This window comes from Thalassophryne amazonica, chromosome 5 (assembly GCF_902500255.1).
Source record: "Thalassophryne amazonica chromosome 5, fThaAma1.1, whole genome shotgun sequence".
NCBI classification, from domain to species: domain Eukaryota; kingdom Metazoa; phylum Chordata; class Actinopteri; order Batrachoidiformes; family Batrachoididae; genus Thalassophryne; species Thalassophryne amazonica.
This window is the reverse complement of record NC_047107.1, coordinates 101,275,794-101,301,154: the sequence shown is the minus strand read 5'-3', so window position 1 is coordinate 101,301,154 and position 25,361 is coordinate 101,275,794. Positions and strand designations below refer to the sequence as shown.

The 25,361-nt window shown below is 41.5% G+C and overlaps 1 long non-coding RNA gene across 1 annotated transcript; it reads right to left on the bottom strand.

Moving 5' to 3' along the window:
* Nucleotides 1-511: 511 nt before the first annotated feature.
* On the bottom strand, nt 512-24,273 carry LOC117509850. The gene is made up of 3 exons (XR_004560563.1): nt 24,198-24,273; nt 4,707-4,710; nt 512-522 (listed from the first exon to the last, which is right to left on the bottom strand). It is a non-coding gene; the product is annotated as an uncharacterized LOC117509850 (long non-coding RNA).
* Between the last annotated feature and the right edge of the window lie 1,088 nt (nt 24,274-25,361).

Below are 25,361 nucleotides of genomic sequence, written 5' to 3'. Positions count from 1 at the left end.
TGACCCAGCTGTCACCAGACAGCACACCTCATATCAAGCATTTAACAATCTATAAACTTAAAAATAGAAATTTAAAACTTGAAAAACTTTGCCATAGCTTTTTTATTTATATAATCCATATCCTGTGAGTCACAGAGCTCTCTCTGCGTTTAGCTGCAATTTCAGACACTGGGCAGCAGACATGTGACTGTTTCAATGTGTGGGACTTTCATTACTATAGCAACTGATGTGGAAAAGACATCAAATGAGGACTGCGACACAGACACACAGATCGGATCTGGTCACTTGCTGTATATAATATGGACAGTCAATCAGTGAGATCAGATATGCAATAAATCTAGTGTATTGCTGTATTTGAAATGATTAAATCATAGAGTTCACTTGAATCTTCTGTCTGTCTTCCATCCTCCAGGTCCCCATCTCACAATGCAGGCTAAACAAATGAAACGTCTTCTTTAAACAGCAGAGAGCATGTTGTAGCTTTTGTTTCTGTCAATGACTCTTTCAACCCGTAACTTCAGTCTACCAGCAGCTGCACACCCGCATGGAGCAGCTTCTTTCAACAAGACACTGCCTGCTTCCATCAGAGCCAACAGGCTGCTGCTCCAAGGCTTCACATATTGATCAGCGGAGATACAGGAAATCTTAAACAAGGACCAAGATATCAACTTTCACAAGTGCACACAGTAACTCTTTTAACATTCACACTTTGGGTCTCAGACTGTTGAAGGACACCTTTATCTGCTCTTATGCCTTCAGGGGAAGTCCTAACATGATGCATTTGTTTCTGTTATCAATTTGTATTCATGATTTCTAAGCAGGAGCTGCATGCTTGAAGGGAAAGAGGATACCTTCACTTCTGGTGGTAGCAGCTGTTCAGAGAGAGAGAGAGAGAGAGAGAGAGAGAGAGAGAGAGAGAGAGAGAGAGAGAGAGAGAGAGAGAGAGAGAGAGAGAGAGAGAGAGAGAGAGAGAGAGAGAGAGAGAGAGAGAATGCAGCTGCAGACTGGTGATCTGATGGTCGGGGTCCACAAGCAGATGGGGGCTTCAAACTGCAGCGTAACTTGAGAGTCCTTTTGAAATACCCACATATGACTGACACAATAAATAAAATCTATTGTTGTACTGAGAGTCTTGGACAAAGCAGACAAGAGAAATGTTCGTTTTGCAAAGCTCTCATTATCAAAGTATATATTGTCTCATATATTTAATCTCAAATTTGTAGATTACATTTTCATGTTCTTCAAAACTACACAGCGTAAAGGCCTTAACATTAGGAATGTATTATTTTATATATAATATGTTATAAATATTTGATCCATTTGTTTTGTTTTGTTTTTGTTGTTTTTTTTAAGCTACTTCTGCGGGTTACTGGCTGATTAGCTGATTATTGAAGGCTACAGTTTAGGGTTGGATTCCAGCTTTTGTCCAAAGATCTCTGGTTTCTAATGACCAAAGCACTTTGGCATCTGAAAAGAAGGAAACCTAATACTTGGAATAACCCCATCCCTACTACCCCCACCCCAATTAGATATCATTTCATGATACTCACTTTCCAACCTTTACTTTTTGGTTTAGCAGGAACATATCTGTCTGTCTGTTCTTTGCAATATTTCTTAGTGATATTTGTTAATTATTACATTTTTAGAACTCAAGACCTGACAGTCGAGATGGTATACTTCTTCTTTATATATATATATATATATATATATATATATATATATATACGAGGGCTGTCCGTAAAGTATAGGTCCTTTTTATTTTTTTCAAAAACTATATGGATTTCATTCATATGTTTTTACGTCAGACATGCTTGAACCCTCGTGCGCATGCGTGAGTTTTTCCACGCCTGTCGGTGACGTCATTCGCCTGTGAGCACTCCTTGTGGGAGGAGTCGTCCAGCCCCTCGTCGGAATTCCTTTGTCTGAGAAGTTGCTGAGAGACTGGCGCTTTGTTTGATCAAAATTTTTTCTAAACCTGTGAGACACATCGAAGTGGACATGGTTCGAAAAATTAAGCTGGTTTTCAGTGAAAATTTTAACAGCTGATGAGAGATTTTGAGGTGATTCTGTCGCTTTAAGGACTTTTCACAGTGCGAGACGTCGCGCAGCGTCATCAGCCTGTTTCAAGCTTAAAACCTCCACATTTCAGGCTCTGTTGATCCAGGACGTTGTGAGAGAACAGAGAAGTTTCAGAAGAAGTCGGTTTCAGCATTTTATCCGGATATTCCACTGTTAAAGGAGATTTTTTTAATGAAAGACGTGCGGGCGGATTGCAGCATCGGCTCGCAGCCGCCACGACGCTCCGTCACAGGAAAAACACCTCTGCTGGAAGCCTTAAGGACAAGTTGGAACATCTCCAGCTGATAAACAATTTCTCATATACTCACTCCACTGAAAGCCATCAAAAGCCAACTGGATTTTAACAAATGGTTATCAACACGGAGGTGTTTTTCCTGTGCCGCCGCGCCGCGTCGGCTGCGTCCCGACGCGCGGACCCGTCCGCACGTCTTTCATTAAAAAAATCTCCTTTAACAGTGGAATATCCGGATAAAATGCTGAAACCGACTTCTTCTGAAACTTCTCTGTTTTCTCACGACGTCCTGGATCAACAGAGCCTGAAATGTGGAGGTTTTAAGCTTGAAACAGGCTGACGACGCTGCCTGAGAGCGCTGCGCGACGTCTCGCACCGTGAAAAGTCCTTAAAGCGACAGAATCACCTCAAAATCTCTCACCAGCTGTTAACATTTTCACTGAAAACCAGCTTAATTTTTCGAACCATGTCCACTTCGATGTGTCTCACAGGTTTAGAAAAAATTTTGATCAAACAAAGCGCCAGTCTCTCAGCAACTTCTCAGAAAAAGGAATTCCGACGAGGGGCTGGACGACTCCTCCCACAAGGAGTGCTCACAGGCGAATGACGTCACCGACAGGCGTGGAAAAACTCACGCATGCGCACGAGGGTTCAAGCATGTCTGACGTAAAAACATATGAATGAAATCCATATAGTTTTTGAAAAAAATAAAAAGGACCTATACTTTACGGACAGCCCTCGTGTATATATATATATATATATATATATATATATATATATATATATATATATATATATATATATATATATATATATATATCCCACAGAACCAACTGAAGTGCGCGAGTTGTCGTTTGGTGGGGAGGTACAGAGAACCTTCTTGCACATGCGTGAATTTTTTCTTCTGCAAAGCGCATCAGTTGCTAACAGTCAGCCTTAGCATGAACACACGTACTGACAACCTGTCAGATTCTCATTTGCTATAACATGATGGAAGGAGTTGAGCAAGGGTATTGCATCAAATTTGCTAAAAGCTTGGTGATACCCAAGTGGAAACCATTTGTAAGCTTCAGCAGGCTTTTGGCAATGATGCCACAGCCATGACACAAAGGGTGATATAACCACTTCAAAAATGGATACACATCAGTGGAGAGCGAAGCATGTTCCGGTAAGCCTTCCACAAGCCAAAATGACCAAGGGACTGGCAGAATATGGACTTTTGTCATAGATGACCATAGTGTCACCATCCAAGAACTTGTGAACAAGCTGCGGATAAGCACAGGGTCAGTTCATTCCATTCTGATAGAATATTTGGGCAGGTGGAGAGTGTCCGCAGAATTCATGCTGAAGCTGCTGATGACAGAGGGGAAGCAACTGTGACTAAAAGTCTTGCACCTGCCATTCTGCTTAGCTGATTCAGGCTTTCCTGGCCAAACACAACACTCTTGTGACTCATAAGGCTGTCCACTCTCCTAATATGACTAATATTTGATTTTTGGCTGTTCCCCAAGATTAAAATGAGACTGAAAGGTACTCTATTTGAGTCACAAAAAGACAATGTGGAGCATGACAGCCCAGCTTCCAAAACAGGACTTCCAGAAATGCTTCCATTAATGGCAGAACCGCTGAGAGAAGTGTGTGCAATCTCAGGGAGACTACTTTGAAAGGGAGTAGGACTTCAGACCCCTAGGTGAGTACCTGTATTTTTCACTGCAAAAAGGTTGGATACTTTTTGCATGCACCTTGTATACCTTGGTGAAACTGAATCACAAAGAATTAATTTGCATGAATTGATGTCCAACATTTAAGGAGTTACCCAACTAGTTATTTTTATTCTGTTCACAGCTCAGTAACAGAAAACCACAATTTCTGCACTTTCAAAAAGTTATTTTCATCAATATAAATCTCAGGTTCTGATTAACAATTGTGAAAATGAGCCAATCCTGAATGAGAGCACACCGGCTTTTAACACAGCTGCATGTAAATCCACCTGTGTTACCCACATCTGGACAAGAGTTACTACAGCCATAATGTGGAGGTGGTTTCACTTTTACCGCTTCAATTATAGTTTAAAAACATGACGCCTGCATAAGTGCCTGTTTGAATTTTCACTGATCAGGGATAAAAACACACAAAGGAGAGTTGTGGAGGAAAATACACTCTGCACGTTGTGCAGCGAGAGCCTATCCCACCATCAGCAGGAGATGTTTTACGGGCAGCATTTTAAATGACCGGCTTGTTAAACATCAAGTGGCAGGCGGCTCTGGCCTCAGGATCCACTGGACTGCAACATCACTGGCTATTTTCACCCTCTTCGGGGCTTTATTTGACATGCCAGTGTGTAGACAGGGTGGTTTCAAGACACAATAATCACAATTAGCTTAAGCCAAAACACTAGGCTCCCACCTGCGAGTGGTCATTAGGATATAGGTGGTCCTGGGATATTTAGCATCTCTACAACATCTCCAAAAAGAGAGATGAAGGTTAACTTTAACACATTTAAATCAAGTTCCCTGAAGTTTTAATAACTTTTTAAAATGTGCAGAGACTCTGTGCAGCAATATTTCATGCAAGAAAAAAAATCACATATTGTGTTCAATCACATCAAAGGCTTTATTTTAAAACTTTAACACAGAAAATATATTTGCAATTTGTTTTATTCAAAGGTCACAAAGAGCACACAGAAAATAAATGATCCCTTGAGATGAGAGATGCAGTCATGGAAAGTTCGGGAATGTTGTCTTTGATGATAATGACACAGATGGAACATCAGGAGCTGGGAAAGGTCAAGCAATCCTTCCAGACGCTGATTCATTTTATTGCTCTGTTAGTTGAATATTTTCTCAGTTTGAACTATAAGCTTTCCATTTTCAGCATCCTGCTAAAATTAGTTTTTCTCTGCCTGCTCTAGTTGTGTTATCACTCTTCTGGAAGTCACACAGTTTTAATCTTGCAGCCCTAAAAAGAAAAGTTAGGTATTTCTCAATGACTATGAAAAAATTGGTTACTTTTTCGTTTCTTTTTGGGGGGGGCGGTATAATGAGTGTTGGTGGGGTAGTAGACACAAGAAGCTGATCTATGGACTTTTTTTTTTTTTTTCCCCAATTTGGCCTCTTTTGTAAATACCGCCATTTTCCAACATTTTTCACAATTTGTCACAAAAAAAAAGAAATTGGCTATATCATATTGCAGGGGTGGCCAAGTTCGGTCCTCGAGACCCACCTTCCTGACACTCTTAGTTGTCTCCCTGCTCCAACACACCTGAATCCAATGAAAGGCTCATTAAAAGTCTGCTAATGAGTCTTTCATTGGATTCAGGTGTGTTGGAGCAGGGAGACAACTAAGAGTGTCAGGAATGTGGCTCTCGAGGGCCGAACTTGGCCACCCCTGCCGTATTGTCAAAGGGTTGGTGATAACCTGGTTGAACATTGCTGGAGGAATATAGTCTATTATATAACGACTGAGTGGATCCTTGTCCTTTGATTGGTCACATGACATGGATTATTTGTCCCATTTGTGTTGTGTTGCATTTAGTGCGCAAATATGGCTGCATTTACCATGCAAATTTGGTTCCATATGTTTTGTACCACTGCACGCGAACCCCGCCCACGCACACACTATGGGGGCAGCATTTAGCTAAACATCGCGGAGCTTGTTTTCCTGACGGACGACGATTTGAATGAGCTAATTGACAGTGTTAATTCTTCTAACACACAGACAAAAAACCCAAATCCACTATGCCATAAGGTGTCTGGGGGCACGAAGAGCTGTTAGAATGAAAACCTGGACAAATTTCTGACACAATTTTTCGCTGGACTGAGGAAGGACATAAAGGGGAGGTGATGGTCTAGTGGTTAAGGTGTTGGACTTGAGTCCAGAAGATCATGGGTTCAAATCCCAACCTGACTGGAAAATCACTAAGGGCCCTTAGGCAAGGCCTTTAATCCTCTATTGCTCCCGGTGTGTAGTGAGCGCCTTGTATGGCAGCACCCTGACATCAGGGTGAATGTGAGGCATAGTTGTAAAGTGCTTTGAGTGTCTGATGCAGATGGAAAAGCGCTATATAAATGCAGTCCATTTACCATTTATAAAGCCCTTTTTTGGAAGTATCACAGACTACATCTATTTTCCAAGTTGACTGAGAACAATGTTGGATTCCTGTGTAAAGTTCATGTTGGACTGTTGATGTCAAAGCACCAGTGACGCACACCAAAATGTAAGTCTCTTTTCTGTTGTTTATAAATGAATATAATATCAAATGACAATGATCTATTTTAGCCGTTATATAAAACAAATAATGAATGTTTTTACATTCTTTCAATGGAATGAAAATTTCATTTGGTGAAAGATTGAACTTATAAACATTCATTATTTGTATACTGTGTGGCCCTTGTAACAAAGTCTCATCAAAGTCTAACCATATCATGCTCAGCCCCGGCTCAGGATTTAGGTATTAGTTCATTAATTTATTTCCTCTGTGTTTCTCTAGTTTTATTTTCCATATGTTCATACTTTGTCTTTTAAGTCTCTGTTCAGTTTTGTTTATTGCTTTCCTTTGTGTATACTGAAGTAACTGGTTCATGCGTTATCATTTAGTTTTGCAGTCATTTATTCAGGATTTTCTGTAGTAGTTATGTATTCTTTGGTTTTGCTTTATTGATCTTCAGTGTCTTATTGTCAGGTTGTGTTCTGCTAATCTTGCTAGTCTTGGGTGCTAGTCTTCTGTTATCATTTATTGTGTGTCACTTATTCATTGCTTTATTATGTAGTCACCGGTTTTGTTTTCTGCTCAGCATTTATTCTCTGTTTAACCAATAGTTTGTTTTGCCACTTTTTTGTATTCACTTTTCTGTATTAGGTTGTATTGGTTCTGTATTAATTATCTTGATATCTACCCAAGTATTATTCCCACCAAGTTTGGCCAAAATTCTTTTTTTTTAATCCATTATTTTAAATGTTCTTGTTCAGACAGACAACCACACAGGACTGATTACAATACTCTGCTTCTCCATTCTGCTAGATAAATATTGCACAGAATAATTATTTAAACTCAGATAAAACTGAAGTTATTGTACTTGGCCCCACAAATCTTAGAAACATGGTGTCTAACCAGATCCTTACTCTGGATGGCATTACCCTGACCTCTAGTAATACTGTGAGAAATCTTGGAGTCATTTTTGATCAGGATATGTCATTCAAAGCGCATATTAAACAAATATGTAGGACTGCTTTTTTGCATTTACGCAATATCTCTAAAATTAGAAAGGTCTTGTCTCAGAGTGATGCTGAAAAACTAATTCATGCATTTATTTCCTCTAGGCTGGACTATTGTAATTCATTATTATCAGGTTGTCCTAAAGGTTCCCTGCAAAGCCTTCAGTTAATTCAAAATGCTGCAGCTAGAGTACTGACGGGGACTAGAAGGAGAGAGCATATCTCACCCATATTGGCCTCTCTTCATTGGCTTCCTGTTAATTCTAGAATAGAATTTAAAAGTCTTCTTCTTACTTATAAGGTTTTGAATAATCAGGTCCCATCTTATCTTAGGGACCTCATAGTACCATATCACCCCAATAGAGCGCTTCGCTCTGAGACTGCAGGCTTACTTGTAGTTCCTAGGGTTTGTAAGAGTAGAATGGGAGGCAGAGCCTTCAGCTTTCAGGCTCCTCTCCTCTGGAACCAGATCCCAATTCGGATCAGGGAGACAGACACCCTCTCTACTTTTAAGATTAGGCTTAAAACTTTCCTTTTTGCTAAAGCTTATAGTTAGGGCTGGATCAGGTGACCCTGAACCATCCCTTAGTTATGCTGCTATAGACGTAGACTGCTGGGGGGTTCCCATGATGCACTGAGTGTTTCTTTCTCTTTTTGCTCTGTATGCACCACTCTGCATTTAATCATTAGTGATCGATCTCTGCTCTCTTCCACAGCATGTCTTTTTCCTGGTTCTCTCCCTCAGCCCCAACCAGTCCCAGCAGAAGACTGCCCCTCCCTGAGCCTGGTTCTGCTGGAGGTTTCTTCCTGTTAAAAGGGAGTTTTTCCTTCCCACTGTCGCCAAGTGCTTGCTCACAGGGGGTCGTTTTGACCGTTGGGGTTTTTACGTAATTATTGTATGGCCTTGCCTTACAATATAAAGCGCCTTGGGGCAACTGTTTGTTGTGATTTGGCACTATATAAATAAAATTGATTGATTGATTGAATATTTCCTAGATTTTTAAAATCGGGTAGACCAGGGGCCTGTACTATGAAGCGGGGTTAACTTACTCAGATGTAACCCAGGGTCAACCTCTTAAACCGGGGTTGACAAAACCTGGTTTTCTCAAGTGGTGTTAATCGGTACTACGATGCTGAATAAGATGTTGATTTGTTGAACCTGTGTTAACCTAAGTGGAGTATGTGCGCGTTCACATAAAAGGGGCAGGTTGCAGCGCACGTCACCATTTTTCAATGATGGCGCAGTCACCTTACTTTACCGGAGATGAATGCACGATTATTATGCGGAGCTACGAGGAATTTAAATTAACGTTAAGGGGGAAATCGAACACATCGTCTGCCAATAAAGCAAGACAGGCTTGTTGGAAACGTATTGCTGATCGGGTAAATGCATAAGAACAATTCAAAGTGCCAAACGCACCTGGCAGCAGGTGAAGATGAAATATAAAAACATCCTTCAGAACGGTAGGTTTATATTCATAGCTTGATAAGCCCCACTTCGCCTAATTAATGGACAAGCATTAGACCTATTTTGATATTAGTAATTACCCACGATTGCATAAAACCCTTCTTTGATTTGCATTGCAGATAAATGGCCAGGGAAAATGACAAATGCATCCAACAGTTTAGATAGAGCAAGTACTACCTTGCGAATCTCAGATGTTCAGCATCACCAATGGAATACATAAATTGTCCACTGGCAAAATAGGCACAAGACACATTATCTGCTCGATCGTCTGGGCATTGCTACACTGTAAAAAAACAAACAAAAAGACTTATTTTTACAGGAAAACGCTGGCAGCTGTGGTTACCGGGGAATTGCTGTAAAACATACAGCAGCACAGTAGATAACATTACAGACATAATATGTATATGGATTTACAGTGAATGAACCACGGCTGACTCACATTAAAGGAACTGTTAAATCTACAAACAAGAGCTCTCTTTTTTTGTGCATTTAACTGCTGTATTTTTTATAGGAATTCCCCTGACCACAGCTGCCAATGTTTTCCTGTAAAAACAACAGTCTTTTTTTACAGTGTATGATGGGTGATGTTACAGACTTCTGGCCCGATCAGCTGACAAAGATGACGAATTCCCTCGGCTGAGAATCAATATCTTTCATAGAGAGTATCGTCCAAGTATGTCAGCGGATTCTGGCAGTCTTTAAACTCTCGCCCTGTGAAGAGAGCCCTTCACAATTTGTGCCCCAATATCAAACGGATCATCCAGGTAGGCCGGCATTGTCTTCAGAGTGATTGAAGGTGGATGGACAGTACTTATAAAGGGAGTGGTTAAGCGAAAACCTCAAGCTAATCCTGGAACATAACCTGCTCGGAGCAGGTTTGCCGCATGGCGTAAGTTGCCGTGGCAGCATGCCTCGGTGGAAACCTATCCACCTTTCATAGTACGGGTTAGCCGGGAAGTTACTCCACACGTCATCAACTTACTCCCGAAGTTATCCTGATAAGCCAGTAACCCCGCTTTGTAGTACAGGCCCCAAGTATCTGAATAGGATAAGGAGTTGGCCTTCCAATTCGTAGAACTGGGTATATGAATCCAGGTCACACCTGTCTCTTGTCCTTGGACAAGACATTTCACCTGCGTTGTCTCCGTTGACCCAGCTGTAAATGGGCTTTGACGATTCTCATCTGCTTCACGACTTGGAATCCACGGATAAGGGGGCATGAATGGGACTATGTTGGACTTACTTCGTCATGTTTTTAACACCCCGTTTACACCGAGTCCACGACTGAGTTGCAATCAAAAAATGGCCTGTGCTCACCGTCACTCTCACTGACTCCCACTGGGGTTGCAGGCTGGCCACAATGGGGTCTCTCTGGTAGGAAAAAAGATCCATTTTGGTAGCCATCACTCCCCATCGGTCTCCAACAGGTGTACGAGTGTACTGACCTGTATAAAACACTCGTAGAAGTTGAAAGAGCAGTTAACAGATTCATAGGTCTCATAACCGGTCTTGAGAAACTTTCTCAACTCGCCCTCAACTTGATCCTATGGGTCGTAATAGAGTCTCAGTTGACTCTGCATGGGGTTGCATCAATGATCGTGGATATTAACAAATTTATCACTCGCACAATTCGGTTGCAATGCAAGCTTGGTGTAAATGCAACTAACAAATCCCCACAGACCAGCCATGACTCGTGAGAGTTGACAAAATGTCATGATCTTGTAGGTCTTACTTAGGTCTCAGTCTGGTGTAAACAGGGCATAAGATGTCAGTTGTGAAGAAATTTCCTCAAGAGCAAGGAGAGAGAAGGTAAGTCATATATTGTCCATGAGGTCCATTGGGCTGGTGATTCTCCACAGGAACAGTAGCATGGTGTGTCCACAAGTAACATTACTGACTATCCCCCAACTAAGGCTGGTGCACATTTGGTGGGACGATGCAGATGAAATGTTTTGTTCAAGGGCACAGACACACAGCCTGAAGCCCACACAAGCAATCAAACCAGTTCTGCGGCAGAGGTGTTGGCCTATGTGGTTCACTGGTAAGGAGTCCTTTAAAACATTCCAGAAACTAGATTTTGTTGCTGGTGGAGGATTACTATGTCATACATCCCCCCCAACATTTCCCTAAAATTTCGAGTTAATCTGCATAAAGCATTTAAGGGTGATTCTTTAACTACGGGCACTATTGGCCTTGTAAATGTAATTTCCACCACACCATTGCCTTACAATATAAAGCGCCTTGGGGCAACTGTTTGTTGTGATTTGGTGCTATATACGTACATGTGCTCTGATGTCACTGTTTATCTCCATAGAAACTACCCAAACAATCTTTCATACAAACTGTTTAAAGGGACATTACAGTGTTGTGGTGGAAATTACGGCAATAGTGTGGGACAACTACATTTTGTTTAAAAAAAATCACAACAGTTGTATGACATTGAATACCCCAATTATGTTTTGATTATTTTACTGATATTTTATTCAGAGATATTTTAAAACATTAGAAAAATGTTTCTTCACCATTCATTTTTATCATTGAAGATCAAAAGTCTGGGTGTGGGACAAGCACAAAACGGCAATATTTGCATATAATGATGCTGAAAAAAGGTGAAAAAGTCATCATAGACTACTAGAACAAATTTCTTAAAACACTTTCATTGTAAAGATAACTATAAAAGTGTGAAATTTCCCCTTTTTTTCTGTTTTTCATACAATATGATCAAAGGACATAATAAGTGCCCGTAGTCTAAGAATCACCCTTAAACTTGTGTGAATTAACACAGACAGTCAGATAGAGGTCCTCTCTGGTGGACAAAGATCAATCTACTAGGTTGATATAAGACTCACATCAGTGGCATCAACTTGCATTCACTCTTCAACAACCAATAGTCATTCTCCATAATGGAATGTCAAACATGTGACCAAAAAGTAATTCTCTTATCTGTTGTACAATAATTCACCTCCTGTCAGACTAATGTGACATTTTATGGAGACTTGCTCCTGTGAAGCATAACTTCTTTACTGCGTCCCGAGCAGTCCAGTTGATGGATGTGATTTCCAGCTTGTCATTTTTGCCCCAACCATCTCCTCATTTATTTGGTGGTTCTAAATTAAACAGTGCGCTCGTCTGGCAGCCTCAGAGACACGCTGCACTCTGAAAAATTTAAACTGTAAATATAACCTGAACATGAAGCTCTGTGTGTGGGGCTTACACAGCATTCTCAAAGCAAACAAAGGCAGGAACTGGGGCTCAGATGATGAACTGCACAAGGAGTCTACCTCCACACAGGAGTTTAACAAAGTTGTGCACAGATAGGGAGCCATCAGAAACTTCTGCAGATCAGTCATTTTAAAGACAGTAAGCAGTCTGACCTTTGACCCAGTGACCTTGACCTTCATCCAGATGATTGCTGTCTGGGTGACCTTGCAGGGACAGTTCTGCAATCAAGGACCAAAGGCAAAGTGTGCACTAGACGTGGTCCAGATTGTGTTGACAATCAAATTGCTTGACCTTAATATTTGCAAAAATAAATTTTTAAAGGCAGTTTTAGATTTAAACTTCATTAACAAATCACATTTGGTAGAAATCAACAAAAGGACAGTATCTCAACAAAGATACAGGAAGATAATTCCAGAACCCACCTTTAAATGTGTGTCAGCTTTGATGCAAACTGCAGTGAAAAACCTTTGACAAATTCATCCTGTCCTGAGCAATTCCAAAACCCACCTCCAGATGTGCACCCAATTTGCTGTAAATTGGGGAGAAAAACTTGGATTTGGCCTTTGAATCCAATGAACTTGACCTCCATGAATGACCTTTGACATATTTGACCTTGCCAGAGCAATTACAGAACCCATCTACATATATTAGTGCAGTGGATAACTGGAAAAAAAAAAAATCCTTCAAATGGTGATGCAAGCACAGAAAAAATGACATTATATTTAATGCAAGCTGAGGTTTAGTACACAGGTAGGCAGTCAGTGAGGAGGCAGAGGTAACAGGCAGGTCAAAAAACAAGCAGGGTTCAGATGCATGTAGAGACAATGTTGCCAGGGCTGAGACAAAATGACTAAACACATGACTAAAGCATGATAAACTGAAAATAAAACCAGTGACTAAAGTATAACACACAGAAAAGAGATAATCAGAACCAAACTCAGACAAGACTTAAGAAGTGGCTAAAATAAAACAACTGCTAAACAAAGGTCGGGCCAGACCGTGGATCAAACAAAGGGGACAAAACCATAACCATAACAGGAGCCATGACGGGGCAGAACCATGACACCTGTACGTCGGTGAAGAGGCGAGCAGGGTATCCCATTTTCCACAAATAAAAAAAGTTGCAGGTCATCAACTGTCATTGACAGTATGGAAACTGTACATTTACTTTGACTTGTATTTCAGTGCAGCGAGTATGAACCTCATATTTCATGTTGTATGTGGTCATCCTCATGAAGTAACAGTCAAGAGTTAGAGTGTACAGATTGTCCACAGCAGCTGGTGGAACTCCTTCAGAGCTGTCATTAATGACTTGGTGGCTCCCCTCATTAGTCTTCTTCATGCACAGTCGCTCACTTTTTAAAGGCTGCCTGCTCCAAAAAGATTTGTTCTGTTTCCATTCACAAGTCTGTGAGTTAGCGAAGTGGTGATAGCAGGGTATTGTGTGTGTGTGTGTGTGTGTGTGTGTGTGTGTGTGTGTGTGTGTGTGTGTGTGTGTGTGTGTGTGTGTGTGTGTGTGTGTGTGTGTGTGTGTGTGTTGTCAAGATGACTCCAAAACAGCTGGACGGATTTCCTTTAGACTTGGTGGAGATATGACTTAGAGAGATATCTAGAGGTGATTAAATTTGGGAGTAGTTTGGTCAAAGGTCAAGGAAAACATGGTCGGACAAACACCTTTTGGGGGGTATATCTCACCAACCAAGAAGCTTAGAAGAAGAAAAAACAAGGAAAAGAATAAAACAGATTAAAAAAATAAAAGCTATTAATAAAAAGAGAATAAAAACAGGTTTTAAGTCTTAAAAATGTTACGAACTCCGACTGCCCCACAGTCATAGGAAGACTGTTCCAAAGACCGGGTGCACAATAAGAAAAAGCTCTTTGACCCGCTGACTTCTTCTTCACCCTGGGAACACAGAGTAGTCCCACATCCTGCAACCACAAAACCTGGGCCAGCACGTAGGGTTTCTCCAGATCGGCCCGATAAGACTGTCAAAATAAATAAATAAAACTGGCTGTGATAGTGATTTTGTTGTGTTATATCAAAGAGTTTAAAGTGCACAACTGTGCAAGCCATAACTTTGGTTTTAAAAATTTTATTTATTTAGAACAAGTTTGAGATATGTGTTTTTATCATGAGATTAAAAACCATATTTTCAGAATTTTTTTGTATGAGAAAGGCAGAATTTCTTTTTTTTTCTCTTTCTTCTACATTAATTTTTTTCAAAAGATAAAAATGATGGCCCTGCCCACAGATACAGTACATGAGTATTTTTTGAAAATGTAGCTTTTTCCATGTGTTTTGTCCTTTTGTTCACATGTAAACTTCATTTTAAGTCACTGAAAATGGAACTTTTGGAAAACTCCTTCCAGGGTGCAAACTTTTAGAAACACAGTTTCAGAGTTTACTAGCATGTTGCCCGTGGGGATCCACAGGCTCTACATTGGGTAGTGTTTATAAAATAGGTAGATGACATTTTTCAGTGGTGGTAATAACTGATGCAAAGTTTCTATAATGATTTGGAATGGTATGTGAGTCCATTCCATTGTTCATTGTTCACTGTTGTTATGCAATATCCATAATTTCTCCAAAAATATTAGCCCGATCAACGTGCTGGTTTGGCGCCGTTCATCCTTGACCCAAAATACATAAGCATACCAAATGGCAAAAATCAGCTCTCCCTTTTTTCTCTCTGTTCGAAGGTACACACATGCACGCACACATAGACGTACACAGAGGCCACTTGGCTTTTAATATATACCTGATTTACCGCCGCCTCCTGGAATAGCGAGTGAGTCCACAATTTAATTATCGACGTCCATTCTTCACTGTTGTTACCTAATATCCCTAATTTCTCATATTAGTCCTATCAACTTTCCACTTTCGCAGTGTTTATCCTTGACTCAATTAGTGTTGGATCATTTGTAATTTCGTAGGGGGGAGGGGGGGTTGTTTTCTTTTTGTTTTTTTGTTTTTTTTGTAAAAGCAAAAACTCATGTGATTTTGAAAAACATATCATTCATTCATTCATTCATCTTCAACCGCTTTTCCGGGTTTGGGTCGCGGGGGTAACAGCTCCAGCAAGGGACCCCAGACTTCCCTTTCCCATGTCACATTAACCACATCTGACTGGGGGATCCAAAGGCATTTCCAGGCCAGTGTGGAGCTATAATCTCTCCACCTAGTCCTGGGTCTTCTCTGGGGTCTCCTCCCAAATGGACGTGCCTGGAACACCTCCCTAGGGAGGCGCCCAGGAGGCATCCTTACCAGATGCCCAAACCACCACAGTTGGCTCCTTTCAACGTGAAAGAGCAGTGACTCTAGTCCGAGATCCCCACGGATCAGTTCAATTCAATTTCAATGTAATCATCTTATAATGTGCCAAATCACAACAAAAGCCATCTCAAGGTGCCTCACACAGAACAATTCAATATAAAAATTAAATAAATAATTAAAAATGAATACAAATTTCAAATACATAATTAAAAACATAAGTAAAAGAATAAAGCAGATAAAAAAAAAAATCAAAACTATTCATAAGAAAGAGAATAAAATGGGTTTTAAGTCTTGACTTTGGATGACTGAACTTCTCATCCTATCTCTAAGGGAGACACCAGCCACCCTCCTGAGGAAGCCTATTTCGGCCGTTTGTACCTGCGATCTAGTTCTTTCGGTCATGACCCAACCCTCATGACCATAGGTAAGAGTAGGAACAAAGATTGACCAGTAGATCGAGAGCTTTGCCTTTTGGCTTTTCATCACAACAGTATGGTAGAGCGAATGCAACACCACCCCTGCTGCGCCGATTCTCCAGCCAATCATGCACTCACTCGTGAACAAGACCCCGAGGTACTTGAACTCCTTCACTTTGGGCAAGGCCGTATTCCCTACACAGAGGCAATCCATCGGTTTCCTGCAGAGAACCATGGCCTCAGATTTAGAGGTGCTGATCCTCATCCCAGTCGCTTCACACTCGGCTGTGAACCGATCCAGTGAGTGTTGGAGGTCACAGGCCAATGAAGCCAACAGGACCAAATCATCTGCAAAAAGCAGTGATGAGACCCTGAGCCCACCAAACTGAACACCCTCCTCCCCCCGACTACGCCTTGATATCCTGTCCATGAATATCACAAACAGGATTGGTGACAAGACGCAGCCCTGGCGGAAGACAATTTCCACCAGAAACAAGTCCGATTTACTGCCGAGCACCCGAACACAGCTCTCGTTTTGTGAGTACAGAGATTGGATGGCCCTGAGAAGGGACCCCCTCACTCCATACTCCAGCAGCACCTACCACAGTATCTCCCGGGGTACCCGATCATACACCTTCTCCAAGTCCATAAAACACATGTAGACTGGGTGGGCATACTCCGAGGCACCCTCCAGGTCCCTGTGAGAGTAAAGAGCTGGTTGGTTGTTCCACGACCAGGTAAGATTTTGCTTTTACCAAAAAATAAATAAATAAATACACAAATTTTTCTTTCATGACAAATTAGCCTCTGTGATCAAAGCTATACACACGCACGCATACACGTACACAGAGGCCACTTGGCCACATAGCCTTAACCTTTTTTTAAAGTTCCAGAGTGTGCACACTTTCTATCACCATTATTAATTACAGACGCAGTGACTTAAAAAACTGTGATGATGGTTCCTATTCACAAGAAGGAACATCTAGCTTTTTTGTTGAGTTACACAAAACAACACAACCAGGATTCTAAAGTAGATTAATAGAGTCCTGTTTCCCTCTATATCTTTTCTTTGCATTTTTCATTGCTATAGAAAGCCGCTGCCAACAGCTATTCCTGCTAAATGTCAGCATATTTCAGCATCTTTGCATCAGGTCTCTGCTGTTTCATTTCCAGTGCTACAATTCACAGAGACGAGAACAGTAGAAACCATGTGCAGTATGAATGCATGTCACTCTGTTTTGTGTTGACGTGTACCAGTGCCTTATTACAGGAAAAAGCATATGGCCCAATCCAATAATTACATAAAAATAAGACAACATCAAACATTCGGTCTGATTTGAAGCATAAGCAGAACGAGATGAAGAAATTCTCCCACACTGTTTATATTCTACTAACCCGTCTTTTCCCCTGTGAAAGACAAAGCCCAAAAGCAAATTCTGGCAGCACAGACGCTGTGTTATTAATGATCGACGAGAGAGTGGTTCAAGTGGAGAACACATTTCATGAGCCAGAAGAATAAGGACTGAGGTTTCTGGTTTGGGGTCATCTGAAGAGTCAAGACCAAGCATCCCTCATGGAATTCCCACAGGACGTTATCGCTAAGAGCGCAATTAGTGAACGGCGGCCTCAGTTTTTCTGAGTCTCTCTGACTGTGGATAGAATTCACACCTCTATTTTGTGTCAACATGCCAGATGTGAGCAACTGAAACGAGCACATTTTTGGAGGAAGGTGGTCTGTTCTTTGCTTCATATGCTGCATTCAGTAGAGGTGGGCGATACCAGGAATTTTGTTATTGATCCGATACCAAGTAAATACAGGCCCAGTATTGCCGACATCGATACCGATACTTTTTCATACACTCAACAAAAATATAAATGCAACACTTTTGGTTTTGCTCCCATTTTGTATGACATGAACTCAAAGATCTAAAACTTTTTCCACATACACAATATCACCATTTCCCTCAAATATTGTTCACAAACCAGTCGAAATCTGTGATAGTGGGCACTTCTCCTTTGCTGAGATAATCCATCCCACCTCACAGGTGTGCCATATCAAGATACTGATTAGACACCATGATTAGTGCACAGGTGTGCCTTAGACTGCCCACAATAAAAGGCCACTCTGAAAGGTACAGTTTTATCACACAGCACAATGCCACAGATGTCGCAAGATTTGAGGGAGCGTGCAATTGGCATGCTGACAGCAGGAATGTCAACCAGAGCTGTTGCTCGTGTATTGAATGTTCATTTCTCTACCATAAGCCGTCTCCAAAGGCGTTTCAGAGAATTTGGCAGTACATCCAACCAGCCTCACAACCACAGACCACATGTAACCACACCAGCCCAGGACCTCCACATCCAGCATGTTCACCTCCAAGATCGTCTGAGACCAGCCACTCGGACAGCTGCTGAAACAATCGGTTTGCATAACCAAAGAATTTCTGCACAAACTGTCAGAAACCGTCTCAGGGAAGCTCATCTGCATGCTCGTCATCCTCATTGGGGTCTCGACCTGACTCCAGTTCGTCGTCGTAACCGACTTGAGTGGGGAAATGCTCACATTCGCTGGCGTTTGGCACGTTGGAGAGGTGTTCTCTTCATGGATGATGCGAAGGAGATGTGTTGCACTGCATGAGGCAAATGGTGGTCACACCAGATACTGACTGGTATCCCCCCCCAATAAAACAAAACTGCACCTTTCAGAGTGGCCTTTTATTGTGGGCAGTCTAAGGCACACCTGTGCACTAATCATGGTGTCTAATCAGCATCTTGATATGGCACACCTGTGAGGTGGGATGGATTATCTCAGCGAAGGAGAAGTGCTCACTATCACAGATTTCGACTGGTTTGTGAACAATATTTGAGGGAAATGGTGATATTGTGTATGTGGAAAAAGTTTTAGATCTTTGAGTTCGTCTCATACAAAATGGGAGCAAAACCAAAAGTGTTGCGTTTATATTTTTGTTGAGTATAGATCCAAAGGATCCAAAAGACCTACGATAGAATTTCGCCAAACATTTTACATGACAACAAAATACTTTATTATCACAATCAACATTTTTTTTTAAAAAATATCACTCAACACAATTTAAAACAAAATCTCCTGAGGTAGAGTGCTAACAAACCACAATACAAGGGCACGCTGCTCTGTGTTGTGTGACACAGCGCAGCGCTGCTCTTACAGACAGAGAGTAGACTTTGATGAATCTGCGTGTGCAGCAGTCAGTGCGTGCGGGAGAGAAAAAAAGCTTGGGTATCGATCATTTTACACGAGAATCGTTCAATGTCAATACCAGCGTTGGTATCAATATTATCGATATTGGGATCGATCCACCCACCTCTAGCATTCACATGTTGAGTGGAGATGAACATCGGCAAAGTTGTGACAGTGTTTTCACTGGTGTGTGAGTGGAACAAGTGTCGCCAGGTTTGTCTCTAGTAATTTTTCAATTTATTTCATTTATATAGCACCAAATCACAACAAAGTTGCCTCAAGGCGCTTCGCACAAGTAAGGTCTAACCTTACCAACCCCTAGAACAAGCACACAGGTGACAGTGGAAAGGAAAAACTCCCTCTAATGATTTGAGGAAGAAACCTTAAGCAGACCAGACTCAAAGGGGTGACCCTCTGCTTGGGTCATGCTACCAACACACTTGACTCTACGAATATACAGGAAATTTTAGGAGTCCATGCTGGTGGACAGAATGGGAGGCCTGCAGAAAAAGATACCCACTCCCACTTCTGGATGGAGCTGCACCTCAAACAGTGAGAAAAATACAGAATCAGGTGGCAGAAAGACAACAAATACAGTATAATTAGTCAACATTAAGCAACAAGAAAAACAGAAGAAATACTAAGGTGATCATCGCCCACTAGCCCTAAGCTTCACTAAAAGACCCAGACTTTATATAAAGTTGAGACTGCAGCACGCTCCATTTATTAATAAAATGAATTTAAAAGGGTAGAAAGCATAGTACCATACTATGCCAGTATGCTAACCATACAAAACAGAAAATGAGTAAGTCTTAAGTCTGGACTTGAAAGTCTCTACAGAATCTGACTGAATCTGAATTGATGAATCTGAATTGATGCTGGGAGATCATTCCAAAAAACAGGGGTGTGATAAGAGAAAGCTCTGTGACCTGGAGACTTTTTATTCACCCTAGGGCAGGGGTAGGCAACCTGTTCCAGAAAGAGCCATGAGGGTGCAGGTTTTCTTTGCAGCCACTGACTCCACCAGGTGATTTTACTGATTAATATCACTTTGAGCAGATGGAATCAGTTAATCAGTGAAATCACCTGGTGGAGTCAGTGGCTGCAAAGAAAACCTGCACCCTCATGGCTCTTTCTGGAACAGGTTGCCTACCCCTGCCCTAGGGACACAAAGTAGTCCTGCACCCTGAGAACGCAGAGCCCGGGCCGATACGTAGGGTTTAATTAGTTCAGCTAGGTAGGGAGGTACCAGTATGTGAATAATGTTGCTAAACCTACAAGATAAGAAGTGTTTCAGGACGGGTGGGGATTGATGATCCTGTGCAGTTCTGATGGTACTCCTTATGCTGTCCAAAAGTGTCCGTGGAAAATGGCTTAAAACATTCTCAGACATCAGACTTTCAAGGCTTGTGGGAGTTATTAAAATATGACCTAGAAGTCTTCATGGGTCCCTGGTCTGAGATCTGAGCCAGTATCACTTAGTCAAGTTTGGGTTTGGATGTGCTGAGGGATCAGAGTACACACACACTGTCAGCAGGGATCAAGTGTGTGTCACAGGGGAGCGTAGAACAGCAGAGTGCAGGGTCCTTGCATGAGCTAATCACAGTTACGACACTGAGGAAGAAAAGTGTGGATTTGGACGATGCTGTGAGGCTTGAATACACAGAATGCATCAATCACATGTCCCTGACTCTCTCTCATTCTTCAGTAACTTATAACAGTTTACGGATCTAAAATTTACAATTCTCCCTCATGGTGACTCTGACTGCACTAACATTTAGGTGACAGCTTGCACACCGAGTTAAATGATGTCTGTTTAGCTGTTGAAGAGTTAGAGGTTTGCACCAGGCAGCCTCCTGCTCCAGCTGAATGTTTATATTCATTCTGGACACCGATCGCCTTCAACCGACATCAATTCCAACAAGAGAGACACAACCACTGAGCGTGAGTGTTCTCCTGTAAATATTTCCTAAGCTGTACATTTGCCAGTTGCCCTCCTGGGCAGTGCTGAAGTTTTGAAAGGAACGGGCTAAAGTGTACACAGCAACTCTTTTTGGAGCAGACAATGAACAATATGTTCCAGAATAATTATTGTTTCAGGAAAAGGAAAAAAAATAATAAACAATAAAGAAAAGACAAGAAAAAACAATAAAGCAAGGTTTTAACACTTTCAAGAAAAAAGATTTAGTCCCATTAATGAAAATATAATATAATATAATATAAGAGATAACTGTATGTGTGCACATGTCCCTCTCCCGTCCAAACGACACCTCAGAATTGAGCCAAACTTGCACACATATACTGTGAGATACGAGACGTGACATCGGCTATTGAGCACTTTAGTAGTAGTAGTAATAGTTAAGGGGAGGAACAATGTTGTACTGCAGAACTGGCACACATAATAATAATAATAATAATAATAATAATAATACATTTTATTTGTAATGCACTTTACATTCATGGAATCTCAAAGTGCTACAGAGCAGAGACTAAAAACAAACAATGTACAGGGTCAAAAACAATAAAATATATTCATAAAACATAACCAGACAGATAAAATCAAACATTTTAAACATTTTAACATTTTTAACTTTTTAAAAGGCCCTTTTTAAATAAAAATGTCTTGAGGCCTTTTTAAAATGCCCCCACAGTCTGTGGGGCCCTCAGGGTCTCTGGAAGGGCATTCCAGAGCTGTGGGGCGACTACCTGGAAGGCCCTGTGTCCCATGGTGGAGAGCTTGGATCTGGGCTGGTGCAAGCGGTAGGTAGACATGGTGGAGCGGAGGGTTCTTGGGGCGGTGTGTGGCGTGAGGAGCAGTGATGCCGGTAACGCGTTACTCTAATCTGACCACTTTTTTTAGTAACGAGTAATCTAACGCGTTAATCTTTCCAAATCAGTAATCAGATTAAAGTTACTTCTTCATGTCACTGTGCGTTACTATTATTTTTCATTGTGGGTCGATAGCAGCATTAAACTTGGTCCGTGGGCAGGAGGTCGGGGTTCAACTGAACTACACACTTTAAGCAAGCTGTGAGCTTTTCACCCACGGTTTTTTGCAGCTGCTCGACTCGTCGTCTCCTCTTAAAGCACGGTGATCAGCACACCTGCACTGAGCTTTACAAAGACATTTTTATACTTTTTTCCTCCTTTATTTAGAATTCTGAGCTGAGCCGCTCCATATCTGCACGTTAAAACAGCTGATCCTCCGCGACGCATCAACAACTAACACTATTTTCCACTCAAATGCACCTAAACTCTCTTTCTGAGGACCACATGATGTGAAAACACAATAAAACTCTCTTACCTGTAAATCTGGTCACGTTTTCTGCATAAATAAATGTTATCCATTCTTTGTGCTCAAACGCCAAAGTAGGGGCGAATCCAGATGGAATGGGGGCGTGCGGGAGGGATGTGCCCCCCTCACAACACCCCTAGATTAAAGGTCCAGTTTTGAAGCCTTTTTTTACTACAACTACTAATACTACTTAAAATAATATTAATTTTGACAAGTAAAATATTTAGAGAGAATTTAAATGTTAGAAAAATGCTAGAATGAATTTAATAGTTACATTTATAAACAATGTAGGTTCGAAATTGCAAGTTTTACTGTTACAGTGCTGTCAACAGTTAAATATGAGGTCAAGAAAGAGGTCTTTATTTTACTTTTTATAAAACAAGTATTTATTTTCATTGAAGTCAAGAAAGGGTGACTATAAAGTAAGTTTTGGCAAAACAGGTATCATTGTCATGTTGAGGTGGCAGAGGGTTGTTGTCGGCAGCTGGGAAAAGTAACTAAAAAAGTAACTAGTAATCTAACTTAGTTACTTTTACAATTGAATAATCAGTAAAGTAACTAAGTTACTTTTTCAAGGAGTAATCAGTAATCAGTAATTGGATTACTTTTTCAAAGTAACTGTGGCAACACTGGTGAGGAGTTCACTAAGGTAGGCAGGGGCAGTTCCATGAATGCATTGGTGTGTAAGGAGACAGAGTTTGTACTGAATTCTTTGTTGAATGGGCAGCCAATGAAGGGATCTGAGGACTGTAGTGATGTGGTCATATTTGCGCCTCCTCGTCAGGACCCGGGCAGCACAGTTCTGAATGTGCTGCAGCTTTTGTAGACTTTTGCTGGGGATCCCGACGAGGAGGGCGTTGCAGTAGTACAATCTGGAGGAGACAAAGGCATGGATCAACTTCTCTGCGTCAGATTGGGAGAGGGAGGGGCGGAGTTTTGCGATATTTTTAAGGTGGAGGAAAGAGACCTTGCAGAGGTGACGAATGTGAGAGTCGAATGTGAGATGTGAATCAATTCTGACACCAAGGTTTGTAACGGATGAGGACAGGGAAATGTTATGGTCAAAGATCGAGATACTGTTTAGGTTTGAGAAGGACTGGGTTTGGTGAGGGGTACCAATAAGGATGGCTTCTGTTTTGCTACTGTTCAGTTGAAGAAAGTTGTCAGAGACACTTGTGCTGCAGAACTGAGCCAAACTTGGCACAAATACTTTGACATACGGGGAGTGACATAGGCTACTGAGGACTTTAGTAGTGGTGTAGCTGCTTCACTCTGTATTGTGATTGTGACTGATGATTCCTCCCACTCACTCCAGGATGCAAATGATCTCCAGCATGGGAGGCAGATACTCTGACCATTCTGCTCAAAACCCAAGCTCTGGCCTGAGTGGGCAGAGTATCCTTCGGCTTCCAGAGTGAGGCGTATGACTACTGTTGCACAGCGACTCCTGCTGGCCTCCATCACAGTAGCAGCAGCAGTAGTAGTAATATCAGCTGTCTCTTCTTGAGGCACCAGCTCTAACAGTTCTCTGGAATCCGGGATAGGTGGGAGGTGATAGCTTTGTTGGTAAAGGTGTTTTATTTCAGTCTCTGAATCAAACCTGCCCTGGGGTGTGTAATCGGCTAATATAATATAATATAATAGATTAGATTTACGAAGGGCAAATGAAAAATTATGAGCCTGACCCAGAAGAAAGCACAACTGAATTAATGTCATGCTTTATTTTTCAACACAATCCCATTAAGTCGCACTTTTTCGAGGGTTGCTGCAATGCCTTAACACCCCTTCACACATAACACGAAGTTGGGCAAATCAGCCCAAAACAGTCCGAATCAGGCCGAACAGGTGAAACCCGAAAAATTCCAGCTGCAGATGAGAGGGACAGACAGTCGGACAGCCGTGTATGGATGCTGTACACAGTGATGGTTCTGTGCACAATCGTGTGCATGCGCACAAACATAGTGTGACGACGGTGAAAGGTGTGATACCACATCGCGCTGTCACAGCAGTGGCAGCAATTAAATGTTGTACAAATGTTCATAAATCGAAGAAAGTTTGTAAGGACAAAATAATGAGAGACTACAGAACATTATAAGAACAATGAATGTACCGATCAAATGTAAGACAATCATGTTACTAGTAATGATGTTTAATTGATGCTTGCTGACTTGATGCTCGGACAGCGTCTTTGTTGGAATTGAGGAAACAAATGGATTTCCTTTTGTCTGTTAAAATATTTAATTCCTGTTATAAAGAGCAGAGAATACAAGAATTATCGTCCTTCTGTTCCTTTTTGTTCATCCATCATGGCCATGAAAAATACAAGAAATTAATGAAAGTATGAATGAGATAAAACAAAATTAAATAAAAACATCCCTGCTTTGCCTTTCGCTGATGCGGCGGCTGCGATGTGGAGCATGGCAAGCCGCAGGAATGCAATTAGTGCCCACGGGCCGTGGTCAGCTCCTTCCCTCATGTCAACCATGGTCCCCTGACAAACTAATAACTGTAGTGGGTGTGATCATGTGTGATCAGGTCAAAAGGGCACCCTAGTCTTGTTTGAACCCTGCATGATATCGCCGGATTTGACCACTTATGGGGACCTGCGCTCCGTTGTGCAATATATACATAGCATAAGTTCACATGGAAAAATGGTGTACTGTTTTGTTTTCAGCTGCAGTCACCAAAGCAGTCATGAAAAGTATTTATTTTTCAGTTCCCAGTGGAGAAGAGAAGATGAGGCAGATGGGAAAGGTCATGTCCGTTAAGTGTTAACCTACACAGCTAACCAGAGTAGCTATGTTCTCTTGCCTGCAAAATCGCCTCGACATGTTTGAGCTTCTGGTCATAAACAAACCGCAACAAATGTCCACTTTCCCACCACATCATCACTTTTTCTTTGCATTTTCACTTTGCATGTAATTTGCCCAAAAACCCATTGAAA